This window comes from Chamaea fasciata, unplaced genomic scaffold, assembly GCF_029207755.1.
Source record: "Chamaea fasciata isolate MVZ Bird 193981 ecotype frontalis unplaced genomic scaffold, bChaFas1.0.hap1 SCAF_6, whole genome shotgun sequence".
NCBI lineage: Eukaryota > Metazoa > Chordata > Aves > Passeriformes > Sylviidae > Chamaea > Chamaea fasciata.
Window position 1 is genome coordinate 39,089,581 of NW_027094091.1, and position 25,215 is coordinate 39,114,795.

The following is a 25,215-nucleotide window of genomic DNA, read 5'->3' on the forward strand; positions in this document are numbered from 1 at the left end:
TTTTTCTTCTATATGTGAGGAGCAGGGTGAACTTCAGGAGTTATGTATGGACAAAACTTAAATCTGATTTAGACAAATGAATTCTTAAAATTATATGTTAATTATTTTCCATTCTTATTGGTCCTGTGGCACCCTCAGAGTTGTTGCTGATATTCGTGCAGTTCTGTGCATTGTCCTAAAGTTGGTGGGTGAATGACTACATTGTGTGAGATGTTGTGTTCTTTAATCTTTATAGAGAAAAATCTGTGATGTTGTTAATAAAGCTATTAATTTATTTGGAGAAGTTTTTTTCATTATGTGGAGTAGTTCAAGCAACAGGTTTGCAAATGAGCTCTGCTCATCCTGGAGGACAGTGCTGCTTTGTCACCCTGCTTTTGCAATTACCTTGTGAAGGTGGGAGATCAGAAAGGACACTTGAGAAATGTACATTTTGATGGTAACCTTGTAGGTGGGGGCATCATCAGTATGGGAGAACAGTGGGGTTTTTTTTTAATGCCAGGGGGGTTTTTTTTATGTTAGCAATTTATGAGTTATTTGACAGGCAAAAAGGGAAGCTGCTGCTAAACTGTTTCTCAGTAAAGTTTTTGTTTTCTTCATTCTAAAGGTTAACTTTAAATTCAGGTTTAATGACTTTCCTGATTGTTTTTAAGTCTTCCTTTTTTGCAATCCACAAGTATGTCTGCATTTTTCAGCTTACCTCACAATTAACATTACTGGCGGTCTTCTGCTTATAGAATTTTTATTCTTTTTGTTCTTTGCTATAATAAATGTTGTTTCTACTAGATAGCAAAGTAAAGGGACATAAGGAGTGAGATCTTTACTGAGATTGCTAAAATTAATTTATAGTAACAGAGGTGAGCCACATAATGGGGTGCAATGCATGCCTTTTGTACTGTAGTGAAGCATTTGGACAAATACCATGTTGGAGCCATTTTCTTTCTCAGTCATTTAGCTAATTATGAAGTCTCTCCTTCTTTAAGAAAAGGAAACTCTGATTTTCTTTGCCAAAAGGAAACTCTGATTTTCTTTGGCAATCTTTTTTGTATTAGCTTGCAATTAATTAAATTTATACAGGTTGTTTTATTCAGATCCTCTGCCTTTTTTATAAGTCCAATTATTTATCGCTTCATTGCTTTGCAAGTTTTTCTGCTGTAAGCATTTTTCCCAAAGAAGGAGATGTAGCTACAGCTTTAATAATGTCTTTCAGTGTAATGGATTATAAAGGATTCTGAAGAAATTGGTACAAGCAAAGTTATAATTCTTTGTGCTATTTTTCTTTGCTTATCTAATGACAGCTCTTTCTACAGAATAGACAAGCTTTTATGTCTCTTTACAGCTTTATCATGTGACTGCCTAACTATGAGAATATTTCTTGATAAATTCTCAATATTAGGCAACAGTCTTTGGTCTAGAATAAAGGGCTAAAGACTGCATAAATGGCAAGCCTATTTACTGAGGATTTTTCTTTGTCTACATCCTGCTTTTTTAACCCAAACGTGAATTTGTTTTGTAATAGGCATTTGATTTGGGGTTTTGAGTTTAATTTCTTCTGAGTCTTCTCAGCTTTCATGATGCCAAGACCTTAAAAAAAGGTATAGAAAACCAACCCAAAGCAGCAGCAGCAACAATAAAAATAAAGCAGGAACAGAGAAAGTTTTCTGCCTGGAAAATTTGCAAACTAAATGAAAGACGAATTTAGAAATATAGACAGGTAAGAATGAACAAAGACAAGATGAAAATATTGATACAAAAATAAAGAGGGGGTCAAAAATTGGTTCAGTTATTTGTTGCAACCTTTTACATTCTCATATTCTTAGTGTAGTTTCATTTACTGAGTAAAACATGTGGCCTTAAATGAAATCTGTTTTGCATTTACACCAGAGAGATCTGGTGTTTACAGGACAAAATATCCCCCAAGGGAAGGACTGTGTTTTCAAAGCTTTTGGTTTTCCTCATAAGTTCATATCATTCATGGCTAGCTTGTGCTTCAATCATTCTAATGCCACCTTCTTACTTTCACTTGTCCTTTGGAGAGTATGGACCAAGGTAAAAAGACATCAGTGTGATCATACAGACTGTGATAATAAGGAGGAAGAAACCTGAACTGGGAATGAGGCATCCATGAGAGTGGTTCTCAGCTAAACATTTATTGAATCATAGAAAATTAAAGTCTGTTGGAAAGGACTTCAGGGGTTATCCAGCCTAAACTTTGGGTAGAGCAGGGCTGTGGCCATCCCTAGGTCAGATCTCTCAAGAGTCTAATCTTGGACACTTTTAAGGATGTGGAGATTCCATAGCCTCCATGGACAACAAATCAAGAGCAGCATTACTTTTCTAGGGAAAATGGACTCACTAATGTTTAGCCTGAAGCTTTCAAATGTCAGTTTGTGGCTGCTTCCCTTTGCTTAGCTGTCTGCCACTACTGAGGATTTGCCTTCCCACCAGTATGCCCCTCTAGCCTGCCATTCAGCAGACTGAATAAGGCCAGAGTCCTCAACCTCTCCTCGTGTGTCATGGGATCTGGTCCCCTGACCATTATGATAGTCCTCTGCTGGACCTCTCCACACTGCTCTTGTGAGACTGCAAAAGCTGGCTCTGTTGGATGCCAGTCTCATCACTGCAAAGTGTAATATGGCAATAAATTGTTCTTTGGGCCCTGTTTAATGATGCTCAGGATGCAGTTTTCCTCACTGATGACAAGAGGGCAGTACTGGCTGCCGTTTGACTTGGTGTCCCCTGTAAGTGCTGTGACCTTGTTAGCTGCTGGTCTGCACTGCAGGTACATTGCTGAAGGTGTAAAACTTTGCACTTGTCCATGTTGAACTCCATGAGGTTTATGATGACCAGTCCTTGAGTTTACTGAGGTTTCTCTCAGTTGAAGTTCTACTGTTTATGTCAGCCATTTCTTCTGCTTCTGTGTCATCTGCAGATTTGCAAAGGGTACAGTCCAGGTAGATCTGTGAAGTGTTAAACAATGGTTGGAAAGAGTGTAAGAGATGAGCAAGAGCAAAAGGATGTTAATTTTGGTATTAATAACATGAATATGACTTTGTTGAGACCTACTGAAGTCATCTTTTGAAGGTACAGGAGAACAGTTGTCACTACTTTCTCCAGATACTGAACTTTTGAAAAACTAGCTGGGGTCTGCTTAAGACAATGTTTATTGTAGGGAAGATGCATGGGTTCTGATATGGTTTATTGAGTTTCAGAGAAACATAAACTCAGTCTTGGGCAAGTATTTCTTAGTGAGGTCTGTGCCAAAGAGCTTACTAATCTCCAAAACAACTCATAAGTCCTGTTTTCTCTGATCTGTGCTCTACCCAGTCTAGATAGCAATTTGTCCTGCCAAGTTGTTGTATGAAGTGAGAGTAGTGTCTTCTGTCTTCAGCCTTCCAGCAATTTTAAAAATGGGAATGGTTGCCCCTATTCAACAGTATGGATTCATGGGCACTTAAAGCAACTCATTGCACTGTTGAGGAAAGTCCCTAAATTTGTAGAAGGTAAAATTTAAAACTGTACTTCTGTCCCTCTTGACCTTGTAAATACAGTGAGGTAAGTGAAGTAAGAATTATGTTGAAATTATTTTATCATTTCAGAAATAGGAACTTTTCCAGACTTGGTCAGCTGCCCTTGACTTAGCATTATGTTTTGTTCTCTCCCATTAAGAAGTGCTAAAACTCACAACTGACCTGGAATTTACCAGTTGTCATGTAGGTAAGAATCTTGTTTTCAAGCTTAAATATTAACCCTGTGAAAACTCAAGGAAAGAAGTAGTCATCTATAAAACTTTTCAACATTTCAGTCCTATTTCTGAGTGGAGGCTATTCTCTCATTGTCAGATACAGTAACCAGTATGTATTTGCTATGTACCTGTTGAAATGAAAGAACTTTTTCTGTTGTGTATCACTGAAGCATTTAGCTCTCAGTGGAGGGGAATTGGTAGCTTGTTGTGTACCAGAAGTACGACTTTAATTGCCAGAGTACTTGTGAAACAAGCCTGTGTTTGACATCTTTTCTGGATGAAGGAGATGCCTTCAGAGTAGATGCCAGTTGGATTACTTTCTTTATAAAAGATTGAAATTCTAGTGTAAACTACCCAGATGATTACCGTCCTCAGAAATTTAGGTTATTATTTTCTGTTCCTGTCTAGTCTTAAATGTTTGTAAATTAACCATTTACACTTTACTTCTAGTGAGATACTGTCATTTGTTCTCTCTTTCTGATGCAGGACATATCTGCCTGAAGCTTCTCTAGAGGTTTGCTTGCTATTAGCTGGTTTAACAAAAATGTAGTCTTCAAACTTTTCCTCTTTATAAAACATTACATATTTTTCTATGGTAGTGATTCAGTGGCATTAAAATATAGTTTGTTGTAGTACCACAGCAGACAGTGAGAAGAAGCAAGTTTTGAGTGTGTGCGGTTAATTAGATGAAATGTATTTTGACAGACACCTAGTAATTAGACTTTAAAATTGATTTTCTTTTTGCATTTAATTATGTTTTATTTCAGCTCTTTGCTGAGAAGCTTTTCATTAGCTGTTAGGAGTTTATGTTTCTGAATTTCACTGAATTTCATGAAGTGATGTAAGTCAAGTCATTATGAGCTTGTATGTGCAGAGCTGTCAGTGTGTTTTTCTGAAATTATTTATGAGTTTAGAATGCTACATGTTTGTTGAGTGACTGGCTTTAAGAGCCAGTTTAAGTACAGGGGATAAGTTCAGATTACATGTGTAGCTAACCCTGCTGCTCTACTATGATTTTTGCTGCCAGTGCTACCTGGCACATGACTTGGGTTGAAATAAACAAAGAAATACAGTGTTTTACTACATCCACCTTAAGTTAGAGTAAACCCTTCCACTAAAGTGTAATTCTTAAATGTATTTGCTCAGTTTGACAAAGATGTTTCATAGAGATCAAGAATCTTTTGTTGTTGCTGTTCCTTTTCCTTCCCAAACTCTTGTTTTGTGAACTTGGTACTGAAGCTGTTCACTTACAGTAATGGCATCGTTTTTCCTATTTAATGCACTTTATTTGAACCCAAAAAACCCTACTGCGTGTAGGACTTCTTCTTACCTGCTTTCCCTTAAGTCCTGACACGAAAATTACCTGTGTGAAGACTTTTTATTCTGAAAGAATTGATTTATAAGACTGTTCTCACACAACATCTATCTTCCCATGTTGTTCCTCATAGAGTGTTGTGAGGTGTTAATCTTAACATCCTCTCTCAAGCTGTAGCACAGCTTTTGGGTATGTGGGTTTTCTTCTTTGGGTACCCACTGTGTAATATTTTACTGTATTGATGGATAAATGAGAGAGACAAAATAAGGGATATGTAGCAAAGCTTTTAATCTTGAACTCATTCCTTGAAATACCAAGTTTTCCTGCACACTTACTCTGTCAGCATTATTAAGCTTACCTGTATGGTACCTTTATGCTTTTGTGAACACTAAACATGAATGGAAGTTTGATGACTAATGGATTAAAATATAGATAAGGAGCGACATGCTAAACTGCCTCTTCATTGTAATGAGCCCCCTGCCCATCTTCTCTCTCCACTGCATTTTGGAGCACTGAAGACCAGTGCTCATGAGACCTGTCTCTCATGCCTCAGGCTTTTGTGTTGAATCAGCTGGCTTTGTTGCTATGATCCAAATCTTTTTATCATCTCTTTCATGTGTCCTGATTTTTTTTTTTTTAATTTGTTGATCAGAAGTCTTGGTAGTTAAAGTATATAATGAATTTAAGGTTTGAGGTAATTGCAAAAACTTTTTACTCTAGCAGTTCTTAGAACTAAACAAAACAAATGTGCCTGTAAATGCACAGTATTTCTTCTGTGTTACTGTGGGAGCTGAGCGCAAGGACTGTTAAAGAACAGTGCTGGCAGAGAAACAGCTCTTCTGGGGAGTGAAAATAATGGTAGGCTTTACTTAAAAAACTGTCTGAAAATCCTTCCTGAGATTTTTGTAGTGAGCTTGTTCTGAACAAGCTGAATGAGTGGAGCTGGAAGAGTCTTCACTATGTTTCTACTTCTAGGGAAGAGTGGATGCAGAATATGTTGTCTGGGCCCTAATGCCTGCATGGAGGGAAAAAACTGTGACATTTTTAGAATATCCCAATACACAGATTTGAGTGTTAGTACTGCTCTTGATATTGGGGAGGGTTTTTTTGGTTGGATTTGTTTTTATTTTTGTTTGTTTTTGGTTTTGGTTGGTTGTTTGGTTTTTGTTTGGTTTTTGCTTGTTGGTTGTTTTGCTTTGTTTCATTTTTGTTTTCTTCTGGAATCCCAAGTAATTCATTTATGTGAAGTGCTCATTTTGAGACTTTTGGTTGGTCATTCCTATTTTTTTCTTGTTGTTGGTTTTTATTTTCTCTGATAGTTATTTCTTTCTGTTACTCATATCCAGACACAAAACCAGTATAGTAATGAGAGATACTTCTATGTGTACATGTGGTAATAGCCTTACATTTATTTCTACATTATTTTTTCTCCATTTTTGACTCTGTCAGTGGGGGAAACCTGAACCAATTAAAGGAGGTGCACAGAAAACATACTTGATGTTACACTTAGAAATCAGTAACTTCTTTGTAACAGATGTGTTATGAACATTAGGATTGCATCTACATCAGGGATTCTTGAGATACTGTCCGTACTGGCATATCTTACTTCTGATAGGAGTGAGGCAATTCAGATATAGCCACTGAAAAATAGAACACAGTTGATAACATCATAGATTGTTGTCATAACCAATATGCATTTACAGCATTGATTTGATAAACCCTAAGTTTGTATAGGCCAACACAGATATTTTTATATAAAATTGTAAATTAGAAAAATGTAACTATGAAAATAATAAAACCATAGGTGACTACAGGAGACATTTGTTATCTGACAGTACATATTGACATGACTGTAAGGGTAAGATAGGTGTGTGATTTAAGTTTTGCCCTTAGTTGCAAAATTTTACCCGTTTTTGTTGCAACAGGAGTAGAAAGACATGACAAAATTACTAGAAAGCTGGCAACCACACAAGGCTGACATAAATGTTCATTTGTCAAGCAGAATAGTCTTTGAAGGAATACACCAATGTAAGCAATTTTGCATTTGCTTTTCCTTAAAACAAACAAAAATTTCTACCCCTAGCATTTAGACAGTTTGTCACTGTTTTTACCTTCTGCATAAATGCAGTTTTACAGCTAGCCATATTTCTTAATTAGATTTTAGAACTAAGAGCTTTGCCAGCCATTCTTTGTTTTCACATTCTGTGTTTCAGCAAAGCAAGGTACTGTCTGAATTTTAACTGACAAATGTTTTCAAGAGTGAAACCACCACAAGCTACTGTATGTCTTGATAGGTAACATTTAGGAATGTGATAAAATAGCAAGCAATATGTTTCTAACTGAAAAAGCTTTGCCTAGAGCTCTGGATGAGGTTGCATTTAGTGTGTACCTTTTGATTTCTGAGTTACTCCTCAGACTGTTTTCTCTACTTGTTTTTATTTTTTTAATCCACCAGTGTGGATTAATCTGGGATTTTAGCTTTTCAATGAATGGAATTTTTGTTGTTGTTTTGTTGTTTCTGAAAGCTGCTCTTTGCCTGTTTCTCCACAGCAGTTTCCTTTTAACTTCTAATCAAGTCTTTCTTAAGAAGTGGTGTCTGCTGGCACTGTTTTCAGTGTGGCCTCTTTCAGTGAGGGACATGATTGTCTCTGGGATTGAATTCTTTAGCAGTTCTACCTTCTTTTTAATAGGCTACCTAATTTCTGTGTCATTTCCCTTTTGGAAGTCATGTACAGCTGTGGTGGATTTTTGGGCTTTTGTAACTCCTGTAGGGATATTGAGCCTGAATGCATTATTAGTGTGCCTTTCAATAGAAAAAATATTGAACAAGATCCTGCACGCACTCTGGGGCTGCACCTCTAATGGTTTCCCTAACCAGCTCTCCATGAAATTGTTATTGTAGTGCTAAAAGTTTAATCTCTGATTCATGTCCCAGTGTGATGCTTGCCTGATACTCATGGGTGTCTGCCATTACAATTGTATTTCCTTCCCTCATTGCCTCTCTGATTTCTCTTAGTGGATCATCGGTGGTCAGCGCTATCCGTCCAGGAAGGCAGTTACTAATACAAAGCTGCCTTGAGCTTTTACATTTGGATCCAGGAACACTGAAATCTTCTTTCTTACAAAAATTTGGTCACAGGCAGACTACTCCCCTAGACTCTCTATAAGAACACCTGAGAGGTGAGACATTCTACTTAGAAAGCTTCTTTCCATCTAATACCCTGTTGTCCTTCCATTGAGAGAGAAATGTATCAAGGTCCAAGCCCTTTATAACTGGTCTACAAGGTCTGGCATTTCACAGATAATTACAGAGTACTTGAAGTGCGTCCTTATTCCATGATGATTGATCATCTGTTTTTCTGAGCATGAACTACTGCTCTGGTGGGGAAAAAAATGTACATAATGTGGACATCTCCAGAGCTCTTCTGTACTGTAATCAGGTATTTGTTGATTTTTATCATTATGCTGGAATAGTACAGATATCCAAAGGGTGTACAAGGTAAGAGTGTCTTGCATCACTAACTGAAATTAACAGGAATCCCTGGCTCTTTTTATTCAGCCATCTGTTGGCCTCCGTGCTCTGGTTAACTCTGCATGTATTTGTTCAGAGTATTGTCCATTCAGATTGCTGTAGTACAGCTAGTAATGATTGACTGGTATTTTAATGCTAATCTGCACTATTCAGCTCCTGGGTCCAATTGCTTATTGTTGAGCAGATAGAGAATCGATGGTGATTTTTCTCCACCTCTCCCCTGTATTATATGTACTACATTGTAGCTATTTAAGTTTAAAAATAAATGCGCTGTTTCAAGAATATGATGCTTTTATTGTGCTGTTGGCTGCTGGCTCTCAGTATAGAGTTTTTGTGGTGGAAAAGAACACTTTTTTTCATAGGTTACTATGTCATGTTACTTTTCATAGATTATGTTGTTTAGCCTCAGTTTAAAGTGAGAGTATTTGTAGTAACAGCAAAAAACTTCAAATAATGTATTTTGCTGAGAAATGTCTATCTTTCGTAAGGAGGTAGAACTTTATCTGTAACCAAAATCAGATCTTTGGCAGAATTCTTTTTCCTGGTGAAATTCACAAGGTTTAGTAATAAAAATGTTTTTCCCACCTAGCTTTGTAGATGAGTTTTATGAAGTGCCAGTTAGTAAATAAATACTTCAGGAAGAAGTCTGTTGATTTAATTTAGCTTGGAATTAGACAGCTAATTCTCCTTATTGCGCTAATTCTCCTCTTATTGTTGCCTTGAACGGTACAATTGTTTTTTGCTTTCTTCCGTGGGGGAAAAGGAACCTTAAAATAAGGCAGAGAAACACTTATTTTATGTGTAAGATCTATGTGTCTTTGTGATGTGATAAATTAAAAACATCATACTTGGCTTTTATGTGATCCTTAACTTTATCAGTAGTTTTGATAACAAGGAGGTTTATCTGTTAAGTGATTATAATAACATAATCCAAGTGTAGGCATAACCATAGATGGAAATACCCTAGTTAAAATGAGAACTGGATGGGATAGAGGGAAGAAGGGAAATTTCAGAATTTTGTCACCAAGTAATATTAAATACATTTTTGTGTTTACATTTTTGTTCAATGTAATTGCATGGCTGAATTTTGACTTCATGGCTCTAGACTATATTATTCCCATCAGATTAAGAGAATTGTAGGAACAGGGAACACAACAAAGCAGCAGTAAGTTCTGTGTGGAACAGTGACATTGCTTGCAAGGCAGGCTTGTTTTTAGAAAAACGTTATGAAGCACTGAAGTCTTGGCTTTACAAATAGTTATGGAGTGGGAAAATTTGTTGAAAATGTAAGAGTGTATATCAGAACTTGTATGACTGAACTTGTTATAGAATGATGAGCAACTAATTCTTCCTATTATAGTTATGTTTTAATATTGCTGCTATTATGGAATATCTGGTTGATGCACCTGAAACCCTTACAGTCTGGAAGAAAAATTTCTAGAGCTAAAAACTAAAGCTGGAACTTCTATTTTTATATTTAGAATCTTTACAGTTACTTTTAAAATAATTACATAGTTTTATTTACAAAAGGCTATCACATTCTGTTTTTAGACTGTTTAAAATGCTAAAATTCTGGCTGAGTAGTATGCATTTGAGTGTGATGAGTGTTCCTGCATTTTCTCAGGGCATGGGTGTTATTCATAACTTTCTGAATACTGAGGAGTAAAATACAGATTTATTGTCTAATGAAATAAGGAAATATTTTGGTTATTTTCTTTTCAAATATTTACTTCAGCCAAAAATGATGGAATGAATAATAGCTATCAGAGGTGGAAAATAAACTTATTAAGCTGTAATTTGCACTTTCATCAGTATGGCTTAAAAGTACCTTGTATATTTATCTGCTTTGTTACGCTGTAAATTCCTAGCTGTTTCAGCTACATACTTTTTAGCAGGCTTTTTTTATAGCCTAATAAATATCAACATACAAAAGTTTTCTTTGGCATCTCATTTATTCTTTGTTCTAACCTCAGACGATTATTTCTAATAATTATGTCCTGAATAACACACCATATTCCTTTGTATATATCATATGGGAATAATATTTTTCTTCTATAATCATCTTATTTCTCTTTCTTCTTTAAGACAGGGATGTTTCTTCAGGCTACTTCCTGAAACGTTTACGTTTTTCTGACGACTAAAGAACTAAGTTTTAGCTTCATTTATGGATTAGCGAAACTCTAGGAAGCAGAAGATACCTATCATCATTACTGACGGAGCCTTTTGGGGGCTCATGTTGGATGTGTTGGTTATTTCGTACTGAATTCACTCTCCTTGCATTTCGAGCTCTAGCTGTGAAATAGAAAGCTTTTGGAAGGTGTATCCTATGTAAGGAGGATTTTGTCTGTGTGAATATACTACTGTTAAAAAATTGGGAATTGTGGACATACAATAGTAATAATTTGTCCATGAATCATTGGGCTAACCACGTGCATGCAATGATTTTGGATGCTGGTACGATAGCATTCATGGGAGAGTAGAATTTTTCATTGGCAAACTTGAAATTGTTCATAATTTTATGTCTATTCTGGGAAATTTTTGCACTACTTGCAAAACAGCTCAGGTTTCCTCTAGCCTAGGTGCTTTGTTAGAAGCCTGAATGCTAGGGCTGAAGGAACTCTGGATTGTGAACTATCCCTTTACTGCAAGAAAGCAGACTTTTTTCTGAATGAGCCCTTTACCTTAAACCTTTAAACAACCCTCAGCACTTTAATAACCTAAGCAACAAGCTCTCTCAGCCGGTTGCTCTCCTACCAATTTGACATGATAGTTATGAAATCATAGAGCCACATAACTATATTGCCTCACTTTCTTTTATTCTGAAATGTAAAGTCAGAATCTACATTAAAAAACTGAGAATATTTCATAGCGTAATTTGTTTTTCTTCAGTTAATATGTGAGTAAAGTGATAGGCCACCATGCTTTTAGAAAGCAATTTAAAAAAATCTCTGTAAAAGTCTTTTACTCCTCTGTGAACACTGTTATACTCTGGTAAAACCAAAAAGCATAACTGCTCCCTGAAACAGCACACAAGATTTGTGATTACTTTGGGAACTATTGATTTTAAAGTTCTTGAAGAGTGCTTGTAATCAGCATAGCTGATGACTTCTTAATTAGACTAGTCCTGTGAGAATTTGGGTCCCGATACAGTGTGTTTATGAATCTAATCAACCAGGCAGTGAAAAAAACAATTATAGATACTATCTTTATTTTTTAACTCACAGAGGAGCAAGAATTGCAGTACTGGAGCTCTTGCTTCTGTAATAATTAAAACATGGATCTGAATGAATAGAAATAAAAAAATAAATTAAATACTGCTGTGAAGAAGTTGATTCACCACGAAGTGAGGTCCTTGGCGGCTAATAGAAGCAAGAGAAGGACATAAGAAACTATTGGACTGTGCCATAAAATCCAAGCTACCTGCTGGACTACTGTGCATCAAATTGAATTTTTATTCTTTGGGGATTTCTCAAGGTACAACAGGTCATATATGAGAGTTTTTGGTTTTGTCAGGTCAGTCGGTCTGTTGTCTAGATTAAAAGAGGAAAACAAATATTGTCTAATATCAATTCATGTCCTTGGATTTGTCTCATTTCTTATTGACAGATGTGTTACAAATTTGTCATTAGTTGTCCTTTGTGTACAAAGTGATTTGTAGAGAAAATAGATAGAAACAGTAGTTAGATTCAATATTACCCAGACTTGTTATTTCTTCCATTTGTTTTTTCAATAGGTTAGTTGTTTCTTCACCATCCATTTGTGACTCCCAAGATTTTGAGCTCTGTGCCTGCTGTTCCAACTGTGTTGGCAATTGAAAGGAGTGTTGTATTCTGTGAACACCTCGCTATAGTAGTTTTGGATGTTAATCTGCCTGGCGACTGACATCTGTCTGTGGTTTAATTATTGCCTTTTCTTTCCTTAGGGAAGAGGTTTGTGCACGGATTTTATCTTGTCATTGATGGAAAAGACTTGGGTTTTGGTTTTGCCACTATGATTATGGGAAAAGCTTAAGTTCATTAAATGCCTGTGAGAGAGTTCTGATGAGCCTAGGTAGGTCAGGAGCTGGAGGCTTTACAACTAGAAAACCTTGTTTTTGCACAAGTAAATCTTATCCCGCAGGGCAGGCAATTCTACTTCACTTTTGGAGCAGAGTTGTTATGTTCTTTCATTCCAGCCTCTGTTACAGTCTTGTAGCTCTCTTTAAGCTAGACCACTCACTGGTTGTCTAAAGCTGTGGACTGAAACCTGGCACTCAATAGTATTCTGCCAGGTACAAAGCAAGAAGAGACAAAATTTACATTCTTACGGACATCATTTACCTAAGTGTAAATAGCCATAATCCACCCATGAGTCTTGCCTATGAGGGGTTCTCAACCCTGATAAGTCACAGCTCGCCCCTAATGAGTCACAGCTATATCCAATAAAGATAAGGGTGGTAAAAGGGGTAGGTTGGCTGGTTGGGGAAGGACCTGGAGGAAGAGGGACCGTCCAGAGAGAGAATTACTGCTGTGAGATCAGTCTGGGTCTGCAGTTCTTGGAACTTGGAGTTTAGTTGGAGCGTGTTGTTGGACCCTGCAGTGATAGCCTAGCCAGGTAAAAGCCTGTAGAGTCTGCAAACTGATAGGTGCAGTCATAGTTCAGCAGGAAATAACAAGCAGTCACAGGCTGGAAGGGAAACCTACAGTAGGAGCTTGCTGCAGCCAGAGTCAGTGAATAGCTGGGGATGGCTGAGCTGTAAAGAGGAATAAACCAGAACCCTTTTTATGCTGTGATGAGCAAGAAGTCTGTGTCTTGGCTCATTTCCACCCTCTAACGAGGACTGCTGCAACATATATATATATCTGTATGTATGTATATATATATGTGTATATGTATATATATGTATATGACTCAATCAGTAGAAAGTAGAGCAGTAGGAATTGATGTCAGAAGGCTTCCTGGGGCTTTCAGAGGTGAAGGTATTTATTACTTTTTTCCTTGTTTTATGTCTTCAGGTTTCCCTTTCCTGATTGAGCAGTGACTTTTGTGAGGGACTACTGGCAGTAGTTGGGCAGGTGCCCACCAGACTTACTGGGCCCTTTGGAAAGGGCCCACCAGAACATCAGTTGTGGTTGTATTAAGCTCTGGCATGTTCAAAGCAATTTAATAGTTACATGCTGTCATTCTTTTTCTTGATTATATGAAAAGAATTTGAATAAAATAAGGATATTCCTCGTAACAGCTGGAGAGTGACTGCAGAGTTTAAAATAAGATAGTTGGTTACTGTGAGCAAAAGTGTTTAGGGTTAACTAAAAGACACTTGATATCAACTCTAAGAATTAGAAGTATTTTCTTAATTTGACAAGATCTACCAATTAGGCAAGATGCAGCCACGGGATCATGAAAACCTGTGAAAATGTGATCATGAAAACTTCCATAAGGGCTTGACTCCCTGCCATGCTTGCTCTCTGGCCCGTTGACTGGACTCTGTCTTGAAGGGCAGAATTATGTTTTTATACACAGACTGCATAGGCCATTCTGACTGGCATTCTGGGTAGCTTTGCCTTAGTGCTGACTATGTTAGCAAGTAGGTAGGGTTGTTTGTTTTGTTTGTTTTTTTTTTGTTTTGTTTTGTTTTGTTTTGTTTTGCCAGGTTTGGTTGTTGTTCGGGGTTTTTTTTTTTTTTTTCTATTCTGGAGGGGCTAATTTCTTTTTCTCTGAGGTTTTACATCTCAGCAGGGACCTGGAAGATGATGATAATTTTCTGTCTCAGTTTGGTTACATTTCAAGTGAACTGTAATAGAAGGACAATTTTCAGCCTCTACAGATGACGTGGAAAATATGCTTGATGATGTATCTTGGGGATATTTACTTAAGTGCAGTACAGTGATTGAGTTTTGAGATGATGAGCTTTGAGTTGCAGAACTTGATGTCTGAAGTAATAATTGACAAAAAAATGGGATCCTCAAGTGTATTTCAGCCAGCATGTAGTGCTTCAGTGAAGGCAGAGTGTATTGGAAAAACATGCGTAAGCAGCAGAGAACAAACACTTTTGTTAGTGGGAAGGAATCTACAGAAATATGTTTCTCATATGAATTTTACCTCAAATCATTCCAATGTGCACATATGTAGAGATGTTATCTATCTAATCCCTTAAGAATCTGCATAGATGTGTGATGCTTGCTCTGTGCAGTTTGCAGTTTATTACCTCTTCTGTGTCTGCATCTGCTGAAATGGACATAGCTAGAGCATTGTGGAAGAGGGCTGCCACCCTTCAGATGCTAAGAAATGTTTTTTGGTAGAAATCATGACGATGAAGGTGTGACTGCTCCTTGCCAGCAAGCAGCTCCCCATTTCTGCCTGGGGAATGGCTTTGGTAGGCTGGGTGGAGCAGGTGGTCAGAGACTCACTCAGCTGCTAGAAAGGCTTAAAACAGGCAGTAAGATGGGCTTTTGAGAAGCAGTCTGGCTTCTGTGAGTTCAGTTTTTAAAGATTGTTAGGAAGATTCAGGAAGATCGAAAAAGAACTGCCTGGAGTTTATTACAAACCAGACTCTTGCCAGAATTTCAGGCTTGATCTGAGACCAGTAAGAAGAAACTTGTAGTACAGGGATGGGGGATGATGACTATGTGCAAAACTTCATTCTGCTTACCCTTTGGAACCAAATTCCTCATTCTACGATTTCATTTGTTCAGTCAAACTTATTTTCAAGAAAAAGATGCTGCATCAATTTATCAGAATTTGTAATTGATTATTTCAATTGATGACTTAAGTAGTAGTGTGGATAAATCCGCCGAATGGATTTTAGATTCTGGTGAATTTGAGTGGCCATTGCAGTGTGCAGCAACTCACAGAAGCAGCAAATGCCAGCCATTGTTTAAATTACAGAGCTTACCTTTCTTCCCTTTTTTTCCACTCCCCTTTAAGTTCTTAACACTCTTTTTCAATTCTAGTGAAGCTCTCTTGGTCCTCAAAAGTCAGCTACTGGAAAAAAATTTAGAAACAAACTGATGACTGTATTTTCATGTTTTCAGTGGCCAAATAGGATCTTGAGTTCACGAAGTATAGAATACCTCAAAGTAGCAGTAGTTGAAATGCTGGTGTTCCTTGAGTATTTACTAGGAAAAAAAGTCTGAGAATATGTACCTTGCTTGTGCATAAGTAAAATGGAGCTGGGTTTGGGTTGGTTGGTTTTTGTTTTTTGGTTTTGTGTTTTCCCTGAGAAAGGTGAAAATAAAGCATTTTTAGCTAAAACTTTTTTGGTCCTGTGGCAGTTTTTTAATTAAGATTTTTTTTAACACTAGCCATTCACTTTAGGAATTCAGGGGTAAATGTGTTGTCTTGCAAAGTACATTGAACAATTTTTCTAGAGCAATTATAGTATTGTGGTTTGGTTTAATTAATGTAAAGGCATAATGATGCACCCTCCCTAGCAGAGAAAAGAAGTTAGGCAATGGAGGTTTTGTGACTGCAGTGTACAGAATTGTGGACTGAAAATCTTGAGTGAGTGAGGCTGGTACTGGTCAGACAGTGCCTTGAATGTTTCTCGTATTCCAGAAATAGGATTGCCTGAGGCATGAATTTAATGTTTTTCTCCAACTTTAGTACAAAATTTTCATTCTATTGCATCTTAGATATGCAGGAACTGTGGTTGTACTTCTCTTAGCTTGTTAAGTAAGACTTTGTCAATTTAGCGAAGAGGCACACTAGGAGAGGCAGTCACCTAAATGCTGCTTCCAGGTGGCACCATCAGGGACAGCAAATCTTAGTTCCTCTTCCCAGAAATCATGGTACAGTGGCAAAAGGCTGTGTTATGACACCTCTCTGTCTTACTTCTAAGTCATCTCCAGTGTATTTTATTGTCATGAGGAAACAAGTAAGATATTCTCTGTGACCTAGTGAAGTTTATGCACCCTGTCACTGGTTATGTATCCTTCACCCTGTGTTATACTTACTTTTGGTTTCTGCAGATGTAGATTCTCAAACAGTTCCAACTCAGTAATACCTCAAAAATCCTCCTATTTTTTTTTCTTCTGCTTATACTTCTTTATTTTAGAAAAAGGATCATTTGAGCAGCCTCCTGTTAACTCAGCTTGGAAGACACCTAGGCTTAAATGAACTCAACATAAAAAAAAAAAAAAAGGTAGTGATGATTTTAATTGAGAAAAAATTCTAGCTGGATTTGTAGCTGGGAAAAATTGTTTCAGGGAGAGGTAGAATGAGTCCCTATTGCTGTGTTAGGAATGAAGGTCTGTAATAGGAGCCAGCTTCTGGGGACAGGAAGGTATGTGTAGTACTTCTTCCTCATGACAGCTTGCTGGATATCACTTGACAACTAAGTAATATAAATTCTCAAACTCAGGAACTGAGAGAACTGAGTTTTCTTCAATTAGATATTAATTCAAATGATAGATTAATATTCTATTCACAAAGTGTTGAAATAGAACATAAAAGAAGGTTATGGATGAGTTGACATAACATTTAAATTGTAAAACAGTTGTCTGATAAGTAGGAAATGCAAAATGAGAGATACAGCTTGCTTCATAGAGAATTCCAAACTTTTAGAATTTTTTTGTATTTTGAGTGATAGGCAATGCCTGTTTTGTATTGTGAATGAGGATGGCAGGGATAGAGATGTATTGATCTCAATAAAATCTATGAGGACTTGAAAAACAGATGGCACTTTGAAAAATCTACACAATGAAATCCAAGTGTTCACATTATGAAAAAATTATAGTGTAAGGCAACTGAAAAAAAGTCACAGAATACTCATTCCTATAAATACTTTTTACTAGGTTATTTAAGATTTTTTCCATAAATAATTAAGCTCTGATGTTTCTGATGAGTATCAGAATAATTACTTTCAAAGCAGCAGACAGACATAATGAGAATGTAGTGGTTCAGTTCCTCATGAAGTAAACTCCATGCAAGAACGTAGTGGATCATAAAAACACACTGTGTAGACACTTTAATTCTCAGTGTAGATGAGAAGCCTCACCTGGGTTCCCTATTTTAAAACCAGACATGTTCATCCTTAAGAGAATCACAGAATAGTTGAGGTTGGAAGGGACCTCTAGACACTGTCCAGCACAACTTCCCTGCTTACAGCAGGGGGGTATTTAGCAGGCTGCACTGAGCTGTATCAGGTCATTTTTTGAGCTTATACAAGAATGAAGACTCTTGGTGACATTTTCCAATGTTTGCCCAATCTGACAATAAGAAAGGCTTTCCTGATGTTTAACTGCAATTTCCTGTATTTCAGTTTTTGTCCATTTCCCTGTGTCCTGTGACTGGCCACCATTGGCAAATGCCCATCTCTCTCTTCCTTTTATGTGTCCCATCCCTGAGGCTTCTCTTCATCGTGCTGAATGTCTTTCTCTCTCTCAGCTTCTCATAAAAAATATGCTTTTGTCCTTTAATCATCTTCATTGCCTTTCACTGAACTTCCTTTACTGTGCTGTTGTGTACTGGGGAGCTTGAGTCTGGAGTCAGCCCTCCAGATGTTTTTCACTAGTACTGAACAGAGGGAAAGAAGCACTGCTTTTGACCTGGAGAGGCCAAGTTGCTCTGAGCCATTTTTGATGTGAGGGCACAGTGCTGGCTCATGATGAGCTTGTCTACCAGAATTGTCAGGTCCTGCTTGGCGAAGCTGCTTCTCTGTGATTTGGCCCCCATCCCATACTGGTGCCTGCTGTTCCTCCATAGGAATAGGACTTTGCACTTCCTTTTAGTTGCATTTCATGTCTTTTGCTCTTCTCTTGGCCTGTCAAGGTTCCTCTTAATAGCAGCATAACCCTTTGATGTATTAACTACTTCTGGTTTTGCACTGTCTGTGAACTTGCTGAAGGTGCACTCTGTCTCACCTTGCAAGTTATTGATGGAGGTACTGAACAATATCGGCTCTCGTATTGACTCCCGGGGTGTGTCTGATGACTGGCCTACACCTGGACTTGGTGCTTCTGATCCACAATGCTTTGAGCTCAACGCTGTGGACAGTTTTCATTGCTGATTGCTTTTGATTTTAGATGGAAAACTTGATTAATACTAGCTGTTTGTGTGAGCAAGGATTTTTAAATACACATAGAAATGCAGTGGTCTCTGCATAGACACGAAAATACTTTGCAGAAGGCAATAATGTGTTAACATAATTCACCTAAAAAGCCAATCAACAAGTACAGAAATCTGTTTTCTGTATTTCTAAGGCTCGTGGGAAGCATTAACATATGCTTAATCTGACTCCTGATAATCCACTGATCTTCCAGTGTCCTCTTGTTTTCATGCCAGGCCGGGGTGGAAAGACAAAAACCCTTCTAGATGCTCTGTCTACATGGGGAAACCTGAGATCAGCAAGGATTCGTGTCATCAGAAGAGTAACTTAAAAAAATTTGGCAACATATAAGTGAGAAATATGCCAAACATACCAAGCAGGGAAATAAATGCATCTATGGCAGGGTGCTGGGCTGTCACAGATGGCTTTTAGTCATTGTTATTCTGAGGTTAAAACCAATGCGGAATCTTCAAGTATGTTCATATAAGAGTGCAGTTTTGAGAGATAAGGAACAGGGTGATGTTGCTTTGCATATGAAAGATCACAGGATGAATATGAAAATAACCTTCTCTCACATTTGATCCTTAGTGTTAACTGTTAAGCTAGAGATGCTCTGTGACAAAAAATTCTGATTTACAAGTTTTATGTATGCTAACAAGTGGATGGATATGATGTTTCCATAATTCTATTAGATCCCTTTCCGTTTAGCATCGTATTCGTGTAATCGATGGGTTCTTGTCATCTCATCATGTTCTCTTTTGATTTGGGGTGTAGGGAATACAAAAGTTGAGTGTCATGTAAGGCATCTAACAGAACAGAACAAACTGAATGGGATTTAGTTTATTCTGATTTATTAAAATAAACTATTTCAAGTTATTCCATCTTTATCTTGTATTTCTTGTGAAAATCACATATTTGGAAGGTAGGACAGTTTCTGTAATTGTGTGTGCTTTTCATCTGCAGGAAAACCAGGGAGAAGAGTTTTTCTTTGGAAACTTCTAGCAGGGTCCAAGCATCCAACACTGCATTTAGTAAATGTAGATTCATTTCTAGACATTCTGCTTCTTGGATAGATGTAATGTATACCTGAATTTTATGTATCAGTCAACAGTAATCTGTATCACATTAAAGATTTCAGACACAGCACAGGCAGAGTTGTTTTTATTCCTTAAGGACTAAGCTGTGGAACCTCATCCAGAAATCCAGTATATCTACTTTTGTTTATTATGAGACTGTAGTTAAGTGACTTATCTGTTATGGTCACGACACCTGACTTACATGTTGTCATCACTATGGTTTATTTTTGGCATCTGTCAAGCTCATGAGAAAGATTTCTGGTTTTGTCTTTTGTGTTCATGGTAGCTTTGATGAAAGCATCTATGGAAGGTCAATCTGTAAATACTGTAGCTTGGGTCCTGCTTACTAACCTGTGTTCAGGAATTTTTAAGGAATGTTCTTTGTCATTTTTGGTATTTGGAAAGAGGAAGCCTGATCCCGCTTGGGTCACCTTCCTTATTTAAAACTGTTTGAATCATAGTGAAAACTGCATGTTGAAATTCTTAGACTATATTTAATGACTTTTGCTGTGATTCTGATTCTTACACCTTCATTTACTTCCTATATTCTCATTGTGGCTGAAGGTTTGCAGTTCAGCAAATAAAATACTCAGTCTTCATTCTTGTTTGAATGTGCCTTGGCACCTGCCAGTCCTCCAGTGAAAATTCATGGCAAAATTTCTGTATCAATCTTGAAACATTTTGCAAACTTTGAGCCTTTGGGGGTCTATTGAATGTGAGGTCACCACTCACAGTGTGGTCATGCAAAATGGTAACCATGGCAAGTGCAGAATACTGGAATGGGGAGTAAGCAGGGAGGTTGATGTGAAAGAAGTAATTTCCTTGGACATAGAAAACATCCTTAGAGAGACTCTTCAGATGAAGATGATATTTGGGCGTTTTTTTGGTGTGAAATTCTTTTGTTTTCTAATGCCTAGCAAAATAAAACTTCTGATGACTAGTTCTCTTCCAAGTTTATTTTAATTGGTACTTCAAGTTTTACAGGTGGATTTAGTTTGTATTCCCTCATAATTTAAAACTTGTGGATTATTCTTAGTTCCTTAAAGGCATTAACACCTTAGAATTAAATCCACGAAAAAAAACAAAGCTGAAAATATGTGCCTTAAAATTTTGATGTCTCTCTTACTTTAATGAGAAAAAGAAGGAAAAATAGCTTTTGAATTTTGACAAAAATTTTATGGAATAACTGTAGAGGAATGTTAAAGTTACCTAAACAAGCATGTATATCGACAGTGCTGTGCAGTATTTTGATTTAAAGCCTGTGGGAAGAGAAAATTATTGGTGTTTTTCAAGGTATTCTAAGCTGTGTTACTTGCAAAAACTCTCATTGGATTCTGCAACGCTCTGTTGGGAGCACCTACACCTCTTTACACCCTATGAAATCTCCAGCTTTTCTGATTTGTTGTGGTTAGAGTTTTTGTTTGGTTGATTTTTGGTTTTGTTTTGGGGTGGTTAGTTTTGTTTTGGTTTTTTGTAATTTTATTTTTCTGGATACCGTTCAGGGCTGGATTTGATTTCCTGTGATTTTACCATCAGTGCTGCTTCCTGTTATGAGTTTTTTTGTATTAGGAAGACTGGGTGGAAAAAGGAAAGGGCCCATATATCTTGCTCTCTTCTCCCAAGATTTCAGTTCATAGAGTATTCTATCAATATGTACAGAAGTACTTTGTTCTGTGGCTGATTGGAGGAAATTGTGCAGTCACTGCTAATGATGAAGGGTGTCTTGTCAAAATGTTCTGTTAAGAGCATCCCTGCCTTCCTCAGTATGCTCATAGTGTTTCAAAGTAAAGGTGAGCCTCTGTCAGTTCTTGTTTGAAAAGCAGAACCAAGAGTACTTGGAAAGAAGCGTTTTATGCATCTTTCTTTGAGAGTTGAACTGGAAACTGTTAGTGTGCTTTATACTGTGACTTCTCAAATGTGCTGTCACTCTGATTTAGATCGGGGCCAAGCTGATGATCACAGAATCATTGGACAAGCCTGGTGTCAGAGCCATGATGACATGACTTCATCCTCTGCTGTAGTAACAGAGAAAGCATGACCTTTAATCCTCTCTTATGTCATCCTTGTCATTAAATATACATAGGGTGAAGTCTTTGCCCTACTGAAGGTTACGGGTGTTTTGCTGTTAACTTCAGTGAAGTCAGGGCTTTACAAGTTGTGTATTATAGAGGAAAAGGAGAAGGTTTAGATTCAGGTAACTCATTAAGTTTTTTTTTTTTGTGTTTTTTTTTTTTTTTTTTTCTATTGAATGCAAATATGAGTTTATTTTGCAGTTTTCATGGTCTCTTAAAAATATTTCTGTAGTCTTTCTTACCCTTTACAACCACATCCTTGAAATTTTTTCTCATAGCTTGTTACAAGAAGGGCTATGGCAGGATAAGGAGCTAGAAAGCAGAAATAAAATGCCGGTGCATGGATAAATTTCTCTTATTAGGGGATATCCTCCCTTTCCCCAGCCCAAATATGCACACTTCTTGCCATGGAGGATATTTTATCTTGGAATCATGATTGATTCTAATATCATGCAGAAGCAAATCGAATTTGAAAAATCAGCAGAGATTTGAACTAACAGTAAAATAGCGGAGGAGGCAATGAAAATTTTCTGTTAAGGAATATGGTATCCAGTACAAAGACTCAAGGAACTTATTTTTAAATTAATGGCTAGTGGAATATATTCCTACACTTTCAGATTCCAGCTGTGGCGTACATACCATTGCCTGCAAAAAATGTGCCTCCTCCTAGTTACCAGGTGTACCTTCTTGTAATTAGGATTCAAGCAAACAGGTGCAATGTCATTAGTTTTTCTGTAACCAGTGTCAGGACTGAGCTGGAATTTGAAGTTGTTTAGTGCTGTTGTGACTAAAACAACATCCAAATCGGATGCAGACTAGAGCTTATTCTGGTATTCTGAATTATCTGCCATGTTTCAATGTGGAATGAGAGTTCAAGATTTTCCATTCCTGTTGACAAAATCTTTGTCCAGTAGAGATCCGACAGATTATTTGTAGTCTGTCTATATTGTCACACAACAGATACTGTAGGAAGAAAGGTGATTTTTGTCTGTTGTGTGGCCTTCTCCAAAGCACAGTGCAAATCCTGGTCTCCCTTTCTAATAGGTGCACCCTGGTCTGCTGTCAGAAAGGGAGGGAGATGGCAAGGCTGAAAGCTCGTCTGTTGTGCTGTTCCACTGATGGCCAACCAGCAGCACTGACTGACTTAATGCAAATGAGAGCTGGTTCTGCTCAGACATCTAGTTTGAGGTAGTAGTGTGTAATTCCTGATGGTAACCTAGTTTTAAAATTAATTTGGGATTTATCTTTTGATGTCCTTTTAACCTTTTGGTATCTTTTGCTGTTACGTATAACAGCATAGATATGCAGAAATTGCTTTTTTAAAAAATGCTTGTCACCAACAATCTTTTTTTAATCACGATTTCTTTTAATCTTTGGCTTTGATTATGGTCGTATTGAATCCCAGATTGAAACCAGCTAATGGATTTCACAGAGAAAAAGCATAGTTACTATGACTACACAGCACCCTGAAAGCTTAAAAGGACAAAGCATAAATGAACACGGTCCTGGCTGCTTAGCCATTTGCAGAATAGATTGTAATAACGTAACGGCTTTATAGCCTTTCAGATTTTCAGAAAAGGCAGGATGTTAGTGCTGTAAGAATTTCTATTTTATTTTTAGATGAAATCATAACTTTTGAAGTAGCATATTTGAAAAATATTTTTCAAAACATGCTCTCCTTCTAGCCAGTTCATCTCACATGTATCACAGGCAGTAGCATGTGATGCAATTTACTATTACTGGTCATTACATCACTGATGTTTGTACTGTGGTATTTTAAAATGAGTCAAAATCTGATCCTCCTATGGACAGGTAAACACAAAGTACATGTGGTTTGATGAAAACTTAAAGTAATATTCTTTTTTATAACTTTCACCTAATTTTGGGTGAATTTTTTTTATCTTTGATTTTCTTACAAACCAAGAAAACCAACCTACTTATTTAAGAGAAACACTTGGTATACAGTAAAGAATAATAAAACACACTAATGGTTAGGCTCATACAATTAAGGATTGAATTAGCAGTTTTTAGGATGACCCTGGCAACTGATGGAATCAGTGCTACTACCTGTGTTCGCTTGAAAAATAAAATGCATTAGAATCATAAACATGTGACTCATAAATTCACAGGCTTATTTCAATGGCCTATTAAAAATGCAGAATAAAAGGTTTTAGAGTGGAATGATAAAATGCATCTATTGTTCATCACAAATAGTTACAATAGAAATTCTGTCCACAGATAATTGTAGGCAGTGTACTTTGGCTGATGGGTAGTAAACCACAGGAAAGGTAGCAGGTGAGCATACAGGTGGTTTTGTAAAGACAAATTTATGTGCTCTTCTTTGCAGGCAGAGGGCTCTTGTATTTGCATTTTGTATTTATTTCTCCAGCAATATTTGCATAGATTCATAAAGTGGACTGATGTGCTGCATACGCAACAGCTCAGTTGTCCTCCTATTGTTGTTCTGCCCTGTGCTCTGTAGAAATGCCTTATTTTGCTTCATTAGTCCATCAAGTCATTTATGTCTAAAACATGTAAAAAAGCCTTTCTAACTAAAAATAGCAGAATCATTGTACAGAATTTCACAACAGAGACCAGAAATCTAGAGTAATCTGCAAAATGTGTTTGGGCTGAATTCCAAGGTGAGCAGATGAGTGTGCCTGAAAAAAACCAAGAATAACCCAAGGAAATTATAGGGGAAAGTAGAGTAGTTTAATCCCAGTGGGCAACTGAGTATCTGGCAGCCACTCACCCACTCCCTGCCTCTATCCTGAAGTGGGGAGGAGAATCAGAAAAAAAAGTAAGGGTTATGGATTAAGAGTTTGTGGGTTTAATAATTGAAACAAAATATTATAATAATACTAATTATAATAATAGTAATGAAAAAGAAGGAGAGGACTGATTCTATTAATAAAACCTAAGAGAAACAAGTAATGCACAGTACAGCTTCTTACCTTCTGCTCATGGATGCTCAGCCCTTCTGAAAGTGGTGATCAGCCCCTTCCAGCCAGCCTCCCCCAGTTTATATACTGGGTGTGACATTCTGTGGTATGGAATATCCCTTTGCCAGTTGGGGTCAGCTGTCCCAGCTTTGCTCCCTCACAGCATGATGTGCACCTCCTCACTGGCAGAGCATGAGACAGTGAAAAAGTCCTCGATCTGGGGTAAGCACTGCTGAACAACAACCAGAACAGGAGTGTTATATACACTGTTCTTGTATTGAATCCAGAACACAGCACTGAGCAAGCTACTAAGAATGCTATTAACTTTATCCCAGCCAGGACAGGAGGGGATGCTGGTGGAAAATTATTGTGGGAATTTAATTCTATTGTTTATTATGGATCTGAGATTGCTAATTTGTAGTTCTTATAGTAGCTCTTGGTTATAAACTACAATAAACTAAAGTATGGTGGTGTAGGAATGACCTGGAAGGTCTGATCATCTTTCGGAT

General features: G+C 37.3%; 1 protein-coding gene across 5 annotated transcripts in view; it reads left to right on the forward strand.

The window, feature by feature from the left end:
• The window catches only part of MARCHF1 (membrane associated ring-CH-type finger 1), a 225,967-nt gene that overhangs the window by 44,361 nt on the left and 156,391 nt on the right, over window positions 1–25,215 (forward strand). For 4 of the 5 annotated variants that reach the window (XM_066186034.1, XM_066186040.1, XM_066186039.1 and 1 more), the window contains exon 1: window positions 13,057–13,182. The exons of the other annotated variant lie outside the window; for it this stretch is intronic. The gene's annotated coding sequence lies outside the window, so the exon portion shown is untranslated. Of the gene's footprint in view, window positions 1–13,056; window positions 13,183–25,215 lie in introns of those variants that run through there. 5 annotated transcript variants of the gene reach the window in all.